The 20,821-nt window shown below is 39.9% G+C and overlaps 1 protein-coding gene across 10 annotated transcripts in view; it reads left to right on the forward strand.

The window, feature by feature from the left end:
* cacna2d3a (calcium channel, voltage-dependent, alpha 2/delta subunit 3a) overlaps window positions 1-20,821 on the forward strand; it is a 130,185-nt gene that overhangs the window by 15,534 nt on the left and 93,830 nt on the right. The gene's annotated exons all lie outside the window — the stretch shown is intronic.

Raw genomic sequence — 20,821 nt, forward strand, 5'->3', positions numbered from 1 at the left:
GTACACCCTGGAACTGCAATACTCTTATATGCTTAATCAGCTGACTGAACTTGAGCATGGTCTTCTTATGGGCAGTTTTACTCTTGATGCAAAATATAGTGGAGAAGAGGTTATTCTTTTAAAAATGAGCTCTGCAGTCCTTAAAACATGTTTTTTTTTTTACAAAATGTTTGCACCACCCCCAATGTGTAAGACTGGCACACACACTTTATTACCTTTTTTTTTTAAGTTTAAATTATGCGCTGCTGTGGGTAACTCTTTATTTAAAAGCTTAAAGATACCTTTTTTGAGAGACACTTGAAATTGCTGTGTGGATCTGAAAGACCAGCCCATGAGAGGAAAGGACTGCTGTTGAGTAATTTGTGAGTTGAGAGAAATGTCACTCTTCATCTCTTAAACTGTAGGACCTGTGCTTTTTAGCCACTTGAGAATCAGTAATGCATGTCGACTAGGTATGATGTCCACTTCTCAAGCACTCCGGCAGATGCACTCTCACACACACACACACACACACACACACACACACACACACACACACACACACACACACACACACACACACACACAGAAAGCACAATTTTTTTGCTAAGCAGCTGAACGTGTTTCTCACATTTCTAACATCCCCTTACCTCTTTTCATACCTCTCTGCAGTCTGTGCTCAGTCCTCGTCCACTTTGCTTTGTGGCATTAATGCAAGATTTGAGTGTGATGGAATGCAAATTTTCCTAATGGAGGGTCAGTTGATGAAGCATGAGTTAAAACTGGCTAATGGATAGCCAGTGGATAAAGGGCAACGCTGAAGCTAACCTCTTAGCGGGCACGAGCACACAATGCTGTGCTTGGGGCCAGCAGTTCAGTGCTCCAGTTGATGCAGAGACCCGCTGTGGTGTGTGGCTGTTGAAGGTGCCACACACCACAGGCCAAAACAGATATGATGTGACGTACAACCATGACCTGTGCTGTCACACGTTCCCCATACACAAGTGCACATATACGGAATCCACAACCTACACACACATAAATATGTGCACATGGCCACACACTGCATATTCACATGCACAGTCGAATAGACACACATGACCCTATAGTGTGGGATTTCATCGGCTGCTGATAAGGCAGAGCTGTGGTGTTATCTTTTTGACAGGATAAAAACTGTTCCCCCTTCTCATCTTTTTCTGCCTCCAAAAAGAAGATAACCCTCCCACGGAGTGACGACCTCTTTATGAAATGCAAATGAAGGCCGCAGGGTTAATTGAGCAAAGAAAAGATTGGAGACCTCTTTATGGGAAAAGTGCATCTTTTCACACCAAACTGGTATGTTGAAAGTATAGTGTTAACCCCTGTGCCCATTTGCTGGATTGCACAGTGTAATCTGATGTGCAGAATGTGTAAATGATCACATGCATTCACTTGCAGGCTTTAGCAACATGTCACAGTGCCCTGTATGTTGGGCATTATTGTGTGTCCGGTACAGTCTTAGAGCTTTTGCAGAGGAACGCTGAGGAGGGACCACAGTTCCCTTTAGGGCACATATGCTTTTAAATAGGCAGAAAGAATGTGGGATATACACTGTCATAAACAGAGAGGAGGATGGTAGTGAAGAGAAAAGACCAAAACGTGTGTGTGTGTGTGTGTGTGTGTGTGTGTGTGCATTTGTTACCCCTTGGCAGGGGACAGATGGACTCAGTCTCTTTTCAGTTATCTCTCTGACCCTAGCGTAACAAAACTCCCTTGGAAATAACCATACCTCTGCAAGAGTGTCACCCCCCCCCCCACACACACACACACAAAATTCATACTATGCGTGCATCTTAGCCCGAATCATGCTACATCAATAGAAAAAGACAGAAACAAGGAATTCTTTGAATGTGCATTTTGCTTACAGTATATTGTGTATTTATTTTAAAAATAGCTTTGTACCTCCACACCAAGACCTGCTAATTCTTTAATGTATAGAAAATATTCTAAAAAAAATACTTTAAAAGGAAGAGAGACGGACCAGTAGGAGGGAATTGGGTTTTTAAAAGCTGCCTGATGATGATGTACAAATCAGTGCAGTACACAAATCTAGTTAAGCTACCACAGAAGTACAAAATAATGCTAATCAGGATTTATGTTTTGTAACATTTCTGTACAGTTTTGAATGCCTGGCAGCCATTGCGACTCATTGTGTTACTGTATGTTCCAAGTTAAAATGCTACAAACTGAATATGATACTTCCTTTGTGTTGATTTTGGACTAATTTGATGCTAACTTGACTTCCAATTTAATCATCTTTGATAAGAGATATTCCTGAAAAGTTCAGAAGTGTGGTAAATCATAATTAATAACACAAAACCGTACAATGAATTACTTAATTCTTTTTAACTGAGTGACAGCCCAAATCCAAATACATTACCAGCTTAATTAAATATTTTTCATTTAGATAATTCATATAGAGATATTATATATATGAGTATTATTATTAATTATATATAATATATAATCTATATATTATATATAATTTCAGTCAAACACGTTAGCAGGATCACTTCTGAACAGATTCATGTCTTGAAATAAAACTTTTGCATGACTGCTAAATTGGAAAACAGCATAATTCCTGGAAGGACCCAGGGTACGGAAATTAAATAAATGTAAATATTTCTAAATGAATACTTTTGTTCAAATAACCTTATTTGTTTGCTGCTATTTTCAGAGACAAATTTTTAAATCTCACATTTTTTTTTTTTAAATCTAGTTGGACCTGTTTCAGCTTTCCATCCAAACCCCCCTCTCCTCTTTCCTCTGCTGTCCTGATCTGTCCCCCCTTCCCACGTCACAGACCGCTTCCTGTATCCATCGGAAACAGCTCTTGTTTCAAGGTTATACCAGTCAGGACGTGTGTGTGTGTGTGTGTGTGTGTGTGTGTGTGTGTGTGTGTGTGTGTGTGTGTGTGTGTGTGTGTGTGTGTGTGTGTGTTCTTGCATAAGAAAAAAAAAAACACGCTCAATGACACCTTCAGTTTGTTACACAAATCAGATGTTAGCAGTATACTCATCGATGTATTTGCAAATACAATACATATATATATGGATACACTGTATATGTGCACTCAGCAACACGCTCATGCAAGGGACAGGAGACTTCTGTTTGAGACACATTAAATATCTCCCACTGGCAGTTCAAATTAGCTCTATGTGTTTTACCCACTGCTATTCTGTTGAAATCTTTAATTTCATGTATCATTGAGCAATCTGTCTATATGAGGCAGCCTGGTTTTGGTGGCTGTGTCTGTGTGTGTGTTGTTGGTTGGACTAGTTTTCACCTCACTGATGTTATGGCTTTCTGGAATCAAAGTAGTGGGACATTATGCCACGCTGAAATAACTCCAAGCCTCTTGGTAATGGAAGATACAAGACAAATGATCACTCTATGGGATTGTCACTGCAGCTGTCTGAAAGTTATCCGTGCACGTCTGCGTTCCTATTTTTAAAAGGATAACCTGTATCGGAGTGCGAGGAATTGGCGATGGGGGTATGTGTTTGCAGCGTGTGTGTGTGTGTGTGTGTATTATGTTTGCATACCTACTTAAAGCATGCTCAATCACACACACACACACACACACACACACGCACACACGCATACACACACACATAAACACACAGACAATGTCTTTCTCACACTCAGAGGGGCATATTCAGAGCAAAAGAGCAGAGGATGATAGGAAGGTGTAATGATGTGTGACAAGAGTATGCTAGAATCGATTTGCATGGGTAAGGAGGAAGAGTGTGTGCATCTGGGTACGTGTGCCTGCATGGTCTCAGAGTGTTGCCATACCATTTTCGTTTACTACCGAAGAGCTTAGTGCGGCTAGCCACTGACCTGTGTGTAATGACAATATTCCTAAATAATGAGCGAAAGATGACAGAGTGGAGTGGTTCCTCAAAAAGAAATGGTGGATGAAAAATATATATTAGTACTGAAGTTGTCCAGTGAAGTGAAGAGGCAAAAGGCTTACAGACAGACATGCAGTGTGTACATGCTGGGTTTATGGAGTGTAGCGAGAAAGAGTTAGGGAGAAGAATATGTGCTTAAATTTGTATCCACTGATGTGACCAGTCATCAGCTTTTGCTATAAAATATTTTTTAACACTAAGTGATTTTAAAGAAATATGTCTCATCATCAACTGAAACATAGTTGCATGCTATTATACCTTAACATTGTCAGAGAAAATTAAATATATTTTTCTGACAACGTGTTCATCTTGCAGTTGTCGGCACCTCCAGCTCAGTAGTACACCCTGCAAACAACACTTTTTCTCTCTTTTTTCCTCTTTTTCGCTACCTTTTTAAACCTTACATGTATGTGCTGTAGTTCTACAGTATATAATATTATCACTAAAAGACAAAAAAACAGGGAACGAAAACCTACCAGCGTCACCTTTTCAAAAAATAAGAAAAATCTGCTGTCAATTACACTTAATTTGTATAGCATCTTTCATAGAGGTTAGTGCCAGCTTATTGTTTACTTGATATCTTTTTATTTTAGTGGATACCAGTTTATTTGGCATTATCTAATGGGCTTTTCAAAAAGTCTTATGAACACAAGAGATCAGTGATGAGCGTTTTGATCTATTGAAGACCTTTCTGCAAGGCAAGACAAAAACATAATTTAGTATTTCGACAGAAGGCAGTTTTCATGTTTGTCTGTTAGGGGAAAAAAGATCTAATTTTTTTCTGAATATGTATTTTAGTCACACTTACCAGATTTACGAGCATGACTAATTGTCTAATTTTGAAGTGGAAATGATTATGCATTTCAGTTTTTCACATTCATTTAAAATTAATTACATATTTGGATGACAACAGTTGAAGAATGACTCTTGCTGTGTGCTGAACTGCAGTATGAGTTTAAAAAAAAATATTTTCCACTCAGTACTCATTAAACTGTACTTAAAGTTTTAGTTTGATAAAGCGTTCCTTTTTTTATGTATAAATGTTATACATTTGTCATACTTGTTAAAAGAAATTGATGTAGTTAAAGTGCCTTTTATTTCTTATACAAATTACCCTTTACAAAAAGAAAATTGATAAACTCAATATTATAATGATCTCTATGTTATATTGTGCACATATACACTACATGTAATAATCTATGTACACTGCTGTCGCTACCAATTAAGCACACCCAGTACTAGATGCAATGAGCTAATGTCCACAGTACCGTTTTGGGGAATGTGTGAATTTTAAATATCTGAGGAGGAGTTTACATTCTACAAATGCCCACAAATTACACATACTATTTCTAACATGATTCAGTAATTTTTTAGGTGTTTTTAAACAAATGAATAAAAAATTAACCGATATCATATTTCTCCAACAGAATTACATTCTAAGAGAAGGCTTTTAGACAGTCCGGTGGGGATTGTCTAAAAGCCACGTTATAATCAGCCAACTTTACAGAGTTTTTTGGTAGCTAGTCTGAAGTGTCTTAGGGGGATGGGGATGTGCTGGAGGTATTTAGGCCCATGACGTCAGTATTTCTAAAATCCTTGGTACGCCACTGCTCTATTTAAGCTGCTGTGTTTCAGCCTGGTTGGAAAAAAAAGATATAATAAAAAATATGGTACAAATAATGCTTTTCATTGACTGTCCAAAATGTATTTCATTAGAATGCAGAAAAAAGTTAGTTGGTTAATACATTGCCTAATTTAGATTTTTTTTTCCAGTGTTTTAGGCTGGTAATGTATACAGTTATAGTAAAAATTAAAAATAGTATGATTATAACTTGTTTTCAGACTAATTTGAAGAGCAGTTTTACTTATTTCTTTTTTTTGCCCCCTATTTGCCTTTCTCATTCCACGGATAACTTTGTATAGGTATGTGTGTGAATGTGTGTGTCTGCATCGAAGTAGAGGGGGAAGTATGTGCGATGGTGCCAATCTGCTGCCAAGAGTGGGTGATGGCTGAGGCGTTCCAGTGTAACAGTGTGTCAGTGAGGGGGAGATGGCTGCAGATTAGTTTTAGCTTTGGGAAAATTGAATAGCTGTCAGGTTTGGTTCAGCAAGGCTGGCGATGAGGTGAGGGAAGGAGGTGTGTAGGGGTGTGTCCTGGTGACTGTCCCTCTTCTCTAACCTCCCCTAACCCTCCCATCTCTTATTCTGCTTCTCTCTCCCTCCCTCTCTTGTACTCATTGACTAAAGCATTATCTTGCTAAATTTGATTCCTCCACTAGCCATAGAGGGAGATGGAAGAGAAAGAGGTCTGTGTGTGCATGTGTGTGTGTGTGTGTGTGTGTAAGAAGGAAAGAGAGAGAAAAAGATGGAGGAATGCCGTGTCACAGAGTTAATTACAATATAAGCAGGCGAGAGTGCAGCCTGTGCTGCTATCCTTTCATGTCCTAGCAGGCCAGCTTTAACCAACACAGCCACTCACTCATACTATAATTAGTGCTTTGTGAGAAAAGCATGAGAAAAGCCACTGTGAATCAAACGCCCTGTCTTTACTGTAGAGAGCTCAGGAGCAGAGAGCGGGGCCCTTTGCTACCAGATTAAAGAACTTAAATTCTTAAAGAGCACAACTGCTGACGCTGTGTTTGGGGGCTCAGAAAATCAAGTGTCTTTTGATGAGTTGTTGTGTTGTTTACTTCTTTGATTTATCCCCAATTTCTCTGACCAAGTTCACTTGTGGGCGTGAGAAGTGTTTGATTTAGTAGTTAATGTGAGAAAACTGATTTTTCTTCCCAGTTCCTGAAGTTTCAGCAGAAGACACACATACACACACAGTGTTTGCATACAGTGTAACACCTTGTGCTGCTAGGATGATGAATGTGAACACTGAAGATAAATATCCACTGTCATCTGTCATTGGCTGCTCAGGTCTGGCTCTGCCTCTGTTGGCTTGCAGATAAAGAGCATCTCACCGTGGCTACATTGGACATTAATGGACACACACGTATACAAGCATACACACACAAACTTTTACAGATTCTTGTAATTGTGACAGATTGTTTGCCTGTTGTGCTCCAGACTGGATTGCATGCAGCGAGTACACATTAGCCAACTTGGTAAAGGGGCGGGACTAGTACTATTAAGCACATTAACGTGTGCGGCATTGTGTGAAGGACTGTCTGTGACTTGCTGCTGTCCACATCAATCATCCTACCAGTTGTTTGGGTCCACCCTGTGTGCTGTAGGTAAAGATGGCTCTTACAAAGTAATACATTGAATATGAGAAAGGACATCGAGCCGTTTACAGCTGCTCCATCAATCACAAATGCCTCCTTACACGTCCAAGACCTCTGCATGCTCAGATAATTCGCATTTATAAATTATGCTCAGAATAAGAGATAATATGGCACCCCGGCTTTCTTTTTTCTTTCTTTCTTTCTTTCTTTCTTTCTTTCTTTCTTCCATCTTATCCCACTTTTCTCTCACTTTGTCTCTTTATTACCGTCAACCTTTCTGTCAACTCTTCCCCCGTCATCATTTTCACCCATATGTTTTTGCATCCTTGTGCCTCCCCCAGTTCTTCATCTCTCCTTCTCCCCTTCCCTCTCGCACTTTCTCTCTAAGTCTCTCCTCCTCTCCCTACATCTCTCTGCGTTAATAATGGACAGGATGCAGGTATGGCACTAAAGAATACATGGGAGGGGATCGTGGGATATACCAAAGTTCGGAGCAAGTGTTGGTGCCCACACCCTAAAAAAATAGTTTTGCTGGCCCAGCGCAATGCCCTGCACACACTCCACTCTCAATATGTGTCCCAAGTCCCCCCTCTGCCTCTACTTTAACTCTGCCAACATACACGCTCGCACAAACACACAGTTTTACAGTACTTTACAGAGTCCCACACTCGACCTAATTTGCACAACACATATCATAGACTGTGAGAGTGCTGCCAAATTCAGCTCAGTGGGACAGCAGTGGCCCCTCCTCTTGATGACCTTCACCTGTACTTGCTATCATCTCACACAAACGCACAATTGCTAATGCAGTGTGGAGGAATACAGTTATGCATAAATGACAATGGAAAGTGGAAACCACACATCAGTACGCACATTTTAGTTAGCCAGTTCCTTGTTGCACACTCAATACACATTACAAAAAGTTTTCTCACTCTTCATATATTTATTTTAGTTTTCTTGTGTGTCTCTGTTACATGCCATATTGTGCATTTATTGGCAAGAGGCCTGTGCTGGCTAATGTGCAGATGACACTCAGAAAATGCTGAGCACTGAGTAAGTGACAAACGATTACTTACAGACAGAGGATCTCTATGGATCAATGTTGTGCCATATTGATTACATGGTGTTGTTGGTATGTGCAGTAACAAAGACAATGACTCTATTGAAGCTAAGAGGGCCGCATTTAGTCCACAGAGAGGAACTGTTGCTTTACCAGTCAGAGTCAGCCTATTCTTCAACTAAATACATATACATTATGTTTTAGTCTGCAATCATGTAACTGTGACTTAACCAATGGTCATAACATTGGATTGTTTGAACTTAATTGTCAAATCCCCAAAGTTTAATTTATTACTGGCAGTGCTTTAGGGTATGGAGTGATGCATACACAAACAAATGACTAGGAACAGCTTCATTTAATGTTGACCCAGACAATGCAATAATCTTCTTCATAGACTGCTTTTCAGACATATGTCTAGTTAGTTTTTCAAACAGAAGTTGTACAGCAATGGGACATTTTTTAATGGCTGCTATTGGATTGTTAAAATCGTTGTCAAACGAGGTTGGAAAATGTGATTAGTCATTGACAAATTATGACTGCCAAAAATTTTAAAAATGGCCAGCTGTTTTTAGCTAACAGCAATAAACTAGAAGACTGATTAATAATGACTCGGAACACAGTTAATCAATGCAGTCAATGACCTTTCAATCACTGTTTTATCAAGTTAATGGCTTGGTGGATGCAGAGATATCCAAGTGTTTGGTCACTGAACAGGAGACTACCGCTGTGCAATCACTGTCCTTATGTTCGTTGCTCAGATTTGTGCAGTGAGGAGAAGGTTTGCGGTGTTATCATTTTGTTAGATGTTTGTTACAAAAATGGAGAAAGAGAAGAAAAGGAACCTGCTGAGAGTCAGTGTCATTCTTTAACTTCCTTAATGTTGTCTTCACTCCCCACAAACTCCACCCACATCAGAAACATTTAGGGGAAAACACAAACAGTCAATCAGAGATCTTATATTACCACTATCCAAATTGTATCTCGATCAAAGCTGTAGCCCTGATGTGTAGTTACATTTTTGAGGAGGCGCACATCAGCTATAGCTAACGGAATGAACTTGAAGCCTATGCACATACCTGCTGTAGATTCAGCATAGTCAGTTACTTTCCTGTGTATAAACCCAAGAAAATAGTGAACTGCTTTTGAGCTTATAGACAAGTATGCAAATGTGCAGAATGACAGCAGTGTGTCAAAGAGCATATCAGTAAAAACAACTCATAAAACCTGGATGGGTTGTAGTGACAGAAGACCATAATGGATTACACAGTTATCAGCAAAGAACAAAAAGTTTTAGTGGGCATCTAGAGTTCAAATGCATTCAATTTTCTCTACAATGTGCTGAAAGCACTCAGACTTTGGTATAAATAGTGACGCTCCATTGATTAGACCTGCCTGGTGTCAGTACAACAAGTGGTGGTGTGGTGTGTAGAATGATTCTAGTGCGCTTACAACTGAGAAACTGCCCTTTACTTGAATGCCACGGAATTTCTCAGCAATGATGCTGACCACATGCATTCCCACGCTGCTACCTTTTTTTTTAAACAGTCACAAAGCATTCCCCATCTCAAGATCGTTCCAGAAGTGCAATAGTGATGACAGTTTACACCAGTGATCTGCACAGGTCCTGGATCTCAGCCCAGTAAGCTGGAAACTGGCCATTCATGGTATGAACAACAGATTGCCATGATCAGTGTTATCAGATAACATGGACTACCATCCCTGTAGAATTTTTATAACCTTGAGCATGTGCCTTCAAAAAATAAGTCTCGTCTGGTGGCAAGAGAGGCAATATTTGTGATATCTCTAGATTGGCCATATTTTTTACAGTGAATACTTTGATTATAATGCATTGATTTGCTGATGCTGTTTATACTTTTTTACCTATTCCTTTCTGAACCATATATCATTTTAGTTTAAATTTTATGTTCTACACTTATTTCATATTGTTCATTATATTCATGGTTCAGTTCAACTTTGTCCCGTCTGCTGATAAATGTTTTGCGGATGTCAAAAGTATTCTTCTCCACTGTAGGTGGTACGTTTATTTCCTTAATTTCTTTCTTAGGCTTTCAAAGCAAACTCAAGTGAAACTGCAGTCCAACACGTGTAAATTTGTATGATAAATCTCCACTTGCAAGGATGAATATTGCCTTTTTACATCCACCACAATGTTTTGCTCTCTCCCACCACTTTCACGCTGGCTGCTGCTAGAATCAATTTGAGACTGTGAGAATGTATGGAGTGGAATAGGGAAGCAGCAGGCCACACTGAACGTGCTGCTAAGCATGAAAAATGTTTTTCCAGGACTCTGCTGAAACCAACTGAACGCAGGCAACTACAGATAGTCTGTGTACTATTAATCAGTTCCATGTGAACAGATTAGACCTGCTCTTGGTGCTTTTATGTTTTTTGGAGAAGTGAATTGGCTTTATGAAAGAAGATTCGGAGTTGAAATGGTACAGAGGCTACTTCCTGCACTTACTGCATAAGTTTTGAGAGGGAAATGCTTTCCTTTGCTTCATAAAAGAATTATATTAGGGGGGATACGTTCTCATGCTGGTGTAGATGATGCCAGCCTCAGCCCTCAGGAGACTCTGTGTATGTGTGTGTAGGTGGGGGGTAAACCATGAATCCAAGGCATGTGAGGACAATGAAAGATGGTGGTCATTAGAGAGAGCAGGGATTTGGCACCCACTCTGAGGGGCAATGGTGCATACCCAACAGACGCAGTGCACCCGGGGACAAACTCCTGAGCGGTGCTACCAGCTATGCCATAAGGCCTTATGTGTATGCGTGTGTGTCTGTGTTAGTGTACAGCTGTTATTCTACTGCTCCTCTCAATAGCCCTCAGGCAGCCTTTAAACACTCTGTCACTGCAGAAGCACACACTCACTCAGGAGCTGCGGGTGGATGAATTGTGTTAAGGAGCTAAATGGGTGAGGTGAGTAAGTGGTTTCAGTTATGCTGAAATAAAAAAGAGCACCATGGCCTTTGCTCACAGGTAGGATTTGGGTGAATCAGTGATTTTTTTTTGTGATTTTAAAAAATCCATCTTGATATTTAGTTATGTAAGGGATAATGCCTGATAATAACCCAACACTTTGCATGTTCTGCCAAGGCAAACCAGCACTGTTAGTTGTCTGGTCTCTCGGTCGGGCCCCCACTTTGGCCCTGACTGAAATATCTGGATGGGGGATTGCCATGAAATTTTGTGCAGACATTCCTCAACCCCAGAGAATGAAGCCTACTGACTTTGGTAATCCCCTGACTTTTCCTCTAGTGCGACAATGAGGTTGACATTTGGGATTTTAAGTGAAATGTCACAAAAAATGTTCAATTGATTGCCATGAAATTGGGTACAATAGTTTATGTCCCCCTCAGAATTAATTGTAATAACTATGGTGATGCCCTGACCTTTCATCTAACTCAACCACACCATAGTCAGGTCAGTATAGTTTGTCCAGTAGTTTGGTTTATGAACAAAAAACCTTAACATCAATTACATTCCCATCAGCCTCAGCTGTACTTTGTGTTTAGTGGTAATTAGCAGATGTTAGTATGCTAGCATGCTAAACTAAGATGGTATTTGGGGTCTGAGCACTGACTATTAAAATGACACAATATTTGAAAATACTAGTTTCAAAGCTGTTAATAGCATTTCTTTTGCGCTATTATCAGCTTTATAGTTATAGTCTATAGCTATTTAGTTGAGTTGAGTTGAGTGTCAAGTCTTTTTTCATCTAAGGCAGACTTGAGTCTAAGGTTATGCTAGAAAAGTGTGTTGACTGACCACGTTGGAAATTAAATATGGCCACACTAAACAATATCATTTAAAAGTTTCAGTATTTCAGACACTCTCTCCTGGAAGGCATGTGTAGTTTGGTTGTTCACTTGAAAAATTACAGAAATAGTTGTATCAAGAACGGAAATAAAGAGCTAGAAACAGAAGTTCAACCCTGGCTCCTTTGCGTACGTGATGTGCGCCTGGCACCTTTGCAGCATGAAGTGGGTGTGAATGGTAGATAGTTGTTTTGGGAATTTTACAGAAATGGCCGGACACACCTAGTCTGATGTCAGAAAGGTGTGACCATCTGACAAGCAGTTCCATCAGAATATACTGGCCCTTTCAGTTGTAATTCTCAGTCTATAATTCAGATTTTTAATGCATTTTGACAATCAGTCTTTGGTTTGGCTTTACCCACAATGGAGGAAAGTCTGGTCATAGGAAACTTACCACTCCCCTGATATAATGAGCATGTTTTTACGCCAGTGAATGACTCCTTGTGAAGTTTTACATTTTAGTTGTAAATTAAACTATTTACGGTCAGTTCTGATTCAAGCCCTTCTGATGAAAACCCATTTACAGCTGCTGTCACTGCTGTCAACACACTGAAAAAAGGAAACCGCTGAGGATAAAGGAAGACTTGTAGGATCATCATTTAGCTGTTGTTATCTGTCTAGACTTAACAGAACGTTAATCAGTCAAACGCAAAGAGATACCATGATTTTGAACATTGTTATTAAGCCTGACACAAGGCAGAATTCAGTTATCAATTTTTCAGTTTAATTAGGGCGAATTTTGAATGTTTACTGTATGTGGTCATGTGTATGTTCAAGGGGTTCTTTATAATGCCCTCAGATGTAACTTGGCAAAGCAGAAATGAAGATGAGAACTATTTGTTTTATAAGAAAACAATTGAGACCTAGGTGCCAGCTGTTAGTCTTACCACCATCTGGTTTACCTGCTCATGCTTTGTCTGCTTCATGACGGCTTGTCTGACTGTGTGGTAGATTTCTAGGGGCCAGCAACTGACTGCAGTCAGACTGCTCCTAGCTCTCTTCTTACGCCACAGTTTATTTCCTATCAGGAGCTGTCCTCTTCTCACCATATGATTGAGTGGTCTCTCAAAGCTGTGCGTGCATGTGTTCTCCCAATCCTCTCCATTCATTCTCAGTGCATTGATCTGATTTTAAGACATCTCCACGTTATGATCAATACTATATTCACCCCCGCTGATAGATTGCATTATGGTGAATGGAGCAACAATGAACATGTGGCCAGTCAGGCAAGAAGAGTTTGATTCCTGAATTTTATTTTTGTTTAAAGATGTCTTGTTTTAATGCCTGTGTGATTAGCATTTACAGTAAGTGTTTAATTTACATTTTGTCCGTGAGTGTGTGTGTGTGTGTGTGTGTGTGTGTGTGTGTGTGTGTGTGTGTGTGTGTGTGTGTGTGTGTGTGCGTGCGCATGTGTGTGTGTGTTTTACAGTCTGTGGGGAGTGTCTCTTTGCCACCAGATACAGGACTCAGACCAACATGCTTTTGAGTCAGGGAGGACAAGCGTGAAATTAATTGTTCCACTTCATCTCCGGCCAGCGCTCTTCTTTTGAGGGAACAATTTGTCGGCTGGCGTACAAGGGAGGGTATGAAAGGAGAGGGCATAGCAACTATTTGGCGTTCCTTGGAGATCCTGTGATCCAGTAGTGATTTCCTGCTGTGGATTTGGGCTGACGCTCTTGTCCCCCGCTCAAGTAACAGACTGAATGTTTCACAGTAGGCGGAATGCAACATCAGTAAAAGTGCATTTGTTTCAGACAGTCTCTCACCGTCGCTGTCTCTTTTTGCCTTGATCCTGTGTTCAGGATCAATCTCCTGTGTTCAGGATCAAGACACACACACACAGTAATGGCCCAGTGACACAGTGGCAGAAAACAGAATTACCTTCAGCCACGTGTTAACTTCAACCACGCCTCTGGGTTCTACCTCTTCTCTTTTTCTTTCCTCGCCTCCTATCTCCTTGTCTCGCCACCCCTGCTCCCCTCCTCTTCCATGAGCTATGTTGGCTGTAATTACAAACATGACTTTGGGGAATCATTGGCTCTTTATATGAAATGATTACATTGCAAGTCGTTTGTTCCCCTGAACATGTTTTAAGAGAATACGTGCTCACACACTTTAGGCACTAGGATGTAACTTGCATTAATGAACACATACAAGCACCTGCAAGCATATACACATACAAAGTGCACCTCATTCAGAGAGAAATTACTTCTCAGTTGTGCATATCTGTCCTGGGAGTTGGTTAAATAATTCAGCATGGTCTGTTTCTGACATTTTTAACTATATTAAGTATTCTGTTTCATAAATATATAATATTCTCCACATGTTGGGAAAAGATTTAAGTTGATATATATTAGGCTGCAATTTTTTTTCCTGCAGTGCTATTAGATGTATTCAAACCCTTTACTTATGTAAAAGTAGCAATACCACAGAACAAAAATACTCCATAACAAATAACATTCTTACATATATTATTTAAGTAAACGTACTGTACGTACATTATGCAGGCAGAATGGTGCCTGTCATTTATATATTCTTATCTATTATATATTGGATTGTTAATTCTAATGCATTAAATGTGTCCTGTGGAGTTTTTGACCTCTAGTACCAATGTGGAGAGCTTTTTTTATTTTTTTTTAAAATGTACACATTGGTGATGCAATACCATTCCTGCCAATCATATCACACTATTTCTTCTATCTACAAGTGGCAGTAATGAGCCAAGGTATGCAGCAGTGCGCCAGCAAAGACACGGAAGAAGGAGACTGCTGGCTGGCAAACAATGTATGTCCTATAAACAATGCAAGATTTAAAATTGGCTTTGCAAATTTTGAGGAGGGAAATGAATTCAACGCATTTGATAGAGCCCAAGGATACACAGTGCGTTTCAGTGAGTAACACTGAATGTAAAACAAACTTTGTTTACAAGAAAATTCCATAGGTCACCTTTAATGTACAATATAATCAACTCATGTTGTAGTTTGTATATATGGCACTAATTTTACTACTTTATATAGTTTTGGGCAATTTAATCTATAATAGTGCATCATATTATTAGTTTATATGTTTTGTATGTAAAATATGTGGAGCAGAAAATACAAATTTTCCTCTGAAATGTAGTGGGAGAGAAGCATGACATAGCATAAATAGTAAATTACCTAAAAATTGCACTGTAGTAAATATACTTCACAGTATTTTCCACCACTGTTGAAGTGTTACTGCTCATTATCCTGCTGGTAAAGTACTGTAAATTGTGGTTTTAATGGTAAAGCGCAGTTATGGAATCTTACAATGAATGTCAAGTACTGCTTTGGAACATTTCTTTAATATATTAAATTTAATTTTGTATTATTTTGAGATTTGCAGCTTTAGTGTATCTAACAAAATTTGATTTGATAACAAGATGCTAATCCTTGATATTGATATTTGTCATTGGATATTGAATAGAATATCCAAACACCATTTATGGATGAAAGAGTCGAAGAAACACACATACATAGAAGAGCAGTGTTAAAAGAGTGGTAATGGTGCCTGATCTTGTGGTTCCTTTCTTCCCCCTTTTCCCACGTCTTTTCCCTTTTCTCTGCCCTCCTGTCTTTGAGCATCTGTACCCTGGAATGACATGCAATTATTTTCAGTTTCACTAGGAAGATTCTCATGCCAACGTTCTTATTTCTGATCCAGATCATTTCAGGGGCTCAGGACATCAGAGTCAGCTAAGTGGCCTTATTGGTCTCCATTCCCCTGAGTCCCTTGTCTCTCCTCATTTTGTACACAGTATACACAGACACACACACACACACACACACACACACACACACACACACACACACACACACACACACACACACACACACACACACACACACAATCAGAGGCTTCTCTGAGCCATGTCTCTTTTGTTCATCAAACCAGACTCATCCAGTTGTAGTCAGACAAACAGGCAGAAGCAAACAAAACAAACAGGGCTAGTTTTTGTGAATGAAAACCAAATAACACAGTTAGAATGACACAGAATACTGTAGCACACAGACTTGTAATTCAGGGTAGTATGCTTGGCACATGCTTCCAAATTGTGCCTCTCCTTTTCTGCTGTGAATGTTCAGCTTCACTTAGTAAGCCAGAGAGACAGGAAACATCTGAGCAAGAAACTAACAAAATCAATAGCACTGTTCATATTTTGGCTTTTAGTCATTTACATTTACGTCATATGTTTCATAATTTTAAGTAGTTGATTGTGAATCGTAATTTGCCCCTTTAACATTTAACAATTCATATATGTGCTGAAAAAAATATAATTAATATGTGAAGAATTCTAAGAGTATTGTATGTTTGCGTCTGTGCACAGATGTTGAAGCGTGAACATACATTTTTGTGCCGGTCAGTGTGTGTGCATGTGTGTCTGAGCGAGAGAGAGGGAAGGAGAAGGGGGGTTCAAACAGCTGTGAGATTATGTTAGAATAGGCCAAGGTAAAGTGGGCTCTCGTGACGCGTAAAATGAGCTGGGATTTGGGGGATTGGGGTTCAGTCTTGGTGTGAAATTAAGTTTTTCCCCTTCATTAATCACTTTGTTATAAAACCCCAATGAAACCACATAGATACAAATAGTTATTATGTCATTCATATGTCAACACTCTAATTCTCCATCATGGCGGCGAACCAACTGACACATGCAGAGAAAACTGGTACACATGTAGCCTACCTATCCTGCCACTGCCTGCAGAATGTTTGATTTTATAGCTGCCCTCTTCTGCATATACATATCATTTGGAACTGTATTTGTAATATCTGTGTTTTGTACGTGTATGCGCGTGTGTACATGCAGGCGTGTGTCACTGTTTCTTTGTGCTAAAGTGCAGCTTTAGAACTAGGGATTCTATCCTCTGATTTTTGTCCCTCAGTCAGAGTCACTGTGTAGGAGAGAGATTAGCTGCATCAGCTCATTCATGTGATGCACCAAAGCAGAGGGGATGAGGGGGTAGAAAAAGAGAGGGATTGAGTTACCACAGATTGTTCAATATTGGTCACCACTGTTTGTCGCTGTCCTCAACACTGAAAACTGAAACTACTTTTTTCAGTGGACACAGGAGGTAGCTTTAGTATCCTAAGATGTATCTTGCTAGGGGAAAAGTAATTTGTGTCTGGGCTGTAACTAGTTTTGTTTATGGGCAAGCACAATTATTTTGGCTTAGAGAGGCACTGTTTTTTGCTGAATCTCGAACTGCTCCATCGGAGGTCGGTGTAATTACTTTAATATAATTTTTGCTCGCTAAATAAAGAAGGAAAAAAATCTAATCTGAACCTCTATGATCACGTGTGTTTGCATAACCAGATGGACTCCAATGTAAACGAATAGTTTTGTGTCTACTTATGTAGAAGAATGGAGCTTTGTCAGTGGTGCTCACACTGTTGAAAGATACATTTAATAAAACTCAACAGCAACAGATGCTTTCAAATTCTCTCCATTGTTGTTGGACATTGTTTCTGGAAAGACACATTGCATTGTAGTTTTTCCTTGCTGTGTGCAATACAAATAAGTCCATTCCCCTTCATTGTATTGGGGTGGCAGCAGAAATCTCAGAGACAGATATCTCAAATCTCAAAACCAGAACTTTTTTTTTTTTTTGGAATTTACACGATACAACCATTAAAGTGAGCTTCCTATGACCCGATATCATAGCAGCTTGCAGGTAAAATATTTTCGAAACCAGTAGGAATGATGGACAACATTAGAGCAATAGGTTGTAAAAAATTGAATGTTTGCAGAAGGTTTGACCGGAAGCACCGCCAGTATTATAGGTTAGCAAAAATCCCCCTGAGAGAAAGAGCAGTACGCGTACGACTGGAAATGTAAGTCAGGCCAGTATCCAGGTTCACAAACCCAAGACATTTCTAGCGAACATAAGTTTTTCTTGGGGAAAAGAGAAAAAAACATTATGTTTTGCTCAACAGCAATTTAGGCCAATACATGCAGTTCTTCTGAGTCAGTGTCACTGCTCAACATGAGATGAGCAGCTAGACTTGTAGACATGAACAGCTGCTCCGGCTTAAAGTTACATCACAATACAAAACACAATGTCCAAAGCAGCAAAACTTTCTTGAAAAACTGGCGGAACCAATACATACACTGCCTATAACTACATATAACACGATTCACTTATCGTATTAGGATGATATTTGACCCCCTGTAGGTCTTCTAGACAGCCACATATTTCTTATACTGCAGGGAGATCAGAGCACAGATTTAACCACATAACAGCAACCCTGGAGCTGGAAAGGTGTCCCTCTTTCTGTTAGCTCACGGACACTTCAGCACAGTAGATACTTATCAACATGGAAGCCTGAATCTGACTCCTCTGGTTGTCTTCTCATTCACTTTACTGCTATCCTCATATTAAAGTTTCTATTTAAGCCTGTTGTAGGATCTTTCCTCTCCCCTCTCCTGGGAATTGGTGGATCTGGATGTGTGTCGTTGGCTTTCCTGTAATGATGATGTGATGTGAAGAGGATAGCTTCAGGATAATTGGGCCTGGTCTGCCCTGGTCAGTCTGACTGAACATAGCTCTGCAGACAGCATGTGGTCGGCTGGACCTTACCGATCACACAGACATGATCACAAACACATAAACACTTCAGCTCAGGCTGTGGGCACTCTGTCCTCTCCTTGTGCCTTGGTGAGGTGTGTAATATCTGTCAGTTCTGTGCCAGTTTCACGGACAAGGATATAGTGGAGCTGTAGAGAAAATATATTGGTTTCAATAGGAAAGACTTAGGAAACGTCTTAAGGAAGAATAATCTATGAGTGTTTCCATGAAGTCAGCCCATTCATTTTTATTATTAGCAAAAGAAGTGGGTGCAATAGAAGAGAAGAGAGATGAAAGAGGAAACAGGAGATACACAAACTAGAGAGAAGAAGAAGCTCTAGAGAGACAGTAAAAGGAAAAAGACAAAAGGGAAATTGGTGAAGAAACCAGTCAAGCCAGTTCAGGTTTGAGCTGCTGCTGACCTGTCAGCTTTAACAGCCCAGCAGAGCCAACCCGGAACCAGGGATGGTTTAAAACCTGGATTTTCTGTCCCTCTGACATACTGCAGTTGTCTGTCACCCAGTGGGATTATCGAGCAGATTTTCATACAGTTGCTGTGATTTGGCTTCTGAGTCATCAGCCAGTCACTTTGATTGGCCACAGATTATGTTACTTGAGGCTGCAATTAAATAGTGATGTTGGGTGAGGGATTAGGGTTGTGTGAGAAAATGTAAGAGTTAGTTGTGGTGGATGTTGAAAAATTTTTGTCGAAAGGACATTGAAGTGTTTTGTATAATTCTTTCGTTCCTTCCTTCCTTCTTGGCGTCTTATCCAATCTTTGCCATATGTGAAACAGACGCATTTCTAGATGGCTGTAATCGGGCTTTTGAAGAGAATTTTCATACCAAATGTTTGGCTATGAGATGCAGATGAATTTGGCCGCAATGGCACCACTTCGGCAGCACTTTGAAGACACACTGACGGTTCAGTGTTATGGCTGTGAACAGAGTGCTGATGCCGTGATATGGAGATAAAGATGAAACCGAGTGTTTCCCTGCATGAACCTGAGTCTGTTCAGTCCTCCCTGGCTTCTTTCTCTCAGTAGCTCTGTGCTGATCCTGCTGCTCGTTGCGCCACCTGTCTTTAAATCTCTCTCCTTGCTCCCCACTAGAAGAACTTTTCCACTCATTCAGAACAGGTTCACCCCCATCATCCATTATACTGTTAGTTGGACACTCATCTCCTCATAAAGTACCTTGATGAATCAGACCCTCTTTCCTCTAATCACTGTAATTGCTGGGAAAAAAAAAAAATCCCTTCTCTTTTTTCAATTCGCTTGCAAGCACCATAATCATCCTTGCATCACTGGAATATTGTACCTTCAGGCTCTGGCCCTTCAATCCCTTATAATTGGTTGCTTGTAATGATGAATGTAGTAATCAACTGATTTGAACTTAATCTATTACTTTTTATAGTGTAAGTCATTCTTCTTGCTATGTTTATCATAAAATAATAAACTGAATGGAAATTTTGTGATTTTAACCTGCTTCCCTCTATTTTGTCTGTGTGCAGTTCTGCAAATACAGATAGCATTTCACACTACCCTCTGACCTTCCCACTTCAATATTATCTATCCATGTTATTTCTGATCAACCATCATTCTATTCCTCCACTTTCTGCCTTCACTTTTCACCCTTAACATCTCTCCGCCTTCCCTTTTTTCTTCTTCCTACCTGTCTTTGCATCTCTTGAATCTCTTTGCTCTCCCTATCAGCCTTTTTTCTCTATCGCTTTCCCGCTATCTTTTTGTTTCCCTTTATCTCTCTTTTGCTCGCTCATCTGTCTGTCTGTCTGTCTGCGTCTTTCTCACGGGATGGAGCAAATGCGAGGGTGCCCATATTCTCCTTCACGCACAGCAACACACAAATACAAAAAAGCAATTTGCCGATATTTGGTAATTTACTAAAGATAACAATCAGTGATCAAAGTCTGTGTCCCCTCAGGTCCCCCCTTTTTGCGCATCATTGTTTTCAGTGAGGGCTTTTTATTTCAGTGACATTGCACAATAATCTGACTTGTCTCAGGATTCATTCACTGAAGTGACGGAACATTTTGTTCAGTTGCTCTGTTTTCACTTGTCACCTTCAGCTACAACTAAGGATTCATGCTTATCAAAAGTTTTGCCACGGAGCAGGAAAATGTTCTTCTCTGTTTAGCGGTGTCCTGCAGTTT

Source organism: Xiphias gladius, chromosome 18, assembly GCF_016859285.1.
Source record: "Xiphias gladius isolate SHS-SW01 ecotype Sanya breed wild chromosome 18, ASM1685928v1, whole genome shotgun sequence".
In the NCBI taxonomy this organism is placed as follows: Eukaryota; Metazoa; Chordata; class Actinopteri; order Istiophoriformes; family Xiphiidae; genus Xiphias; species Xiphias gladius.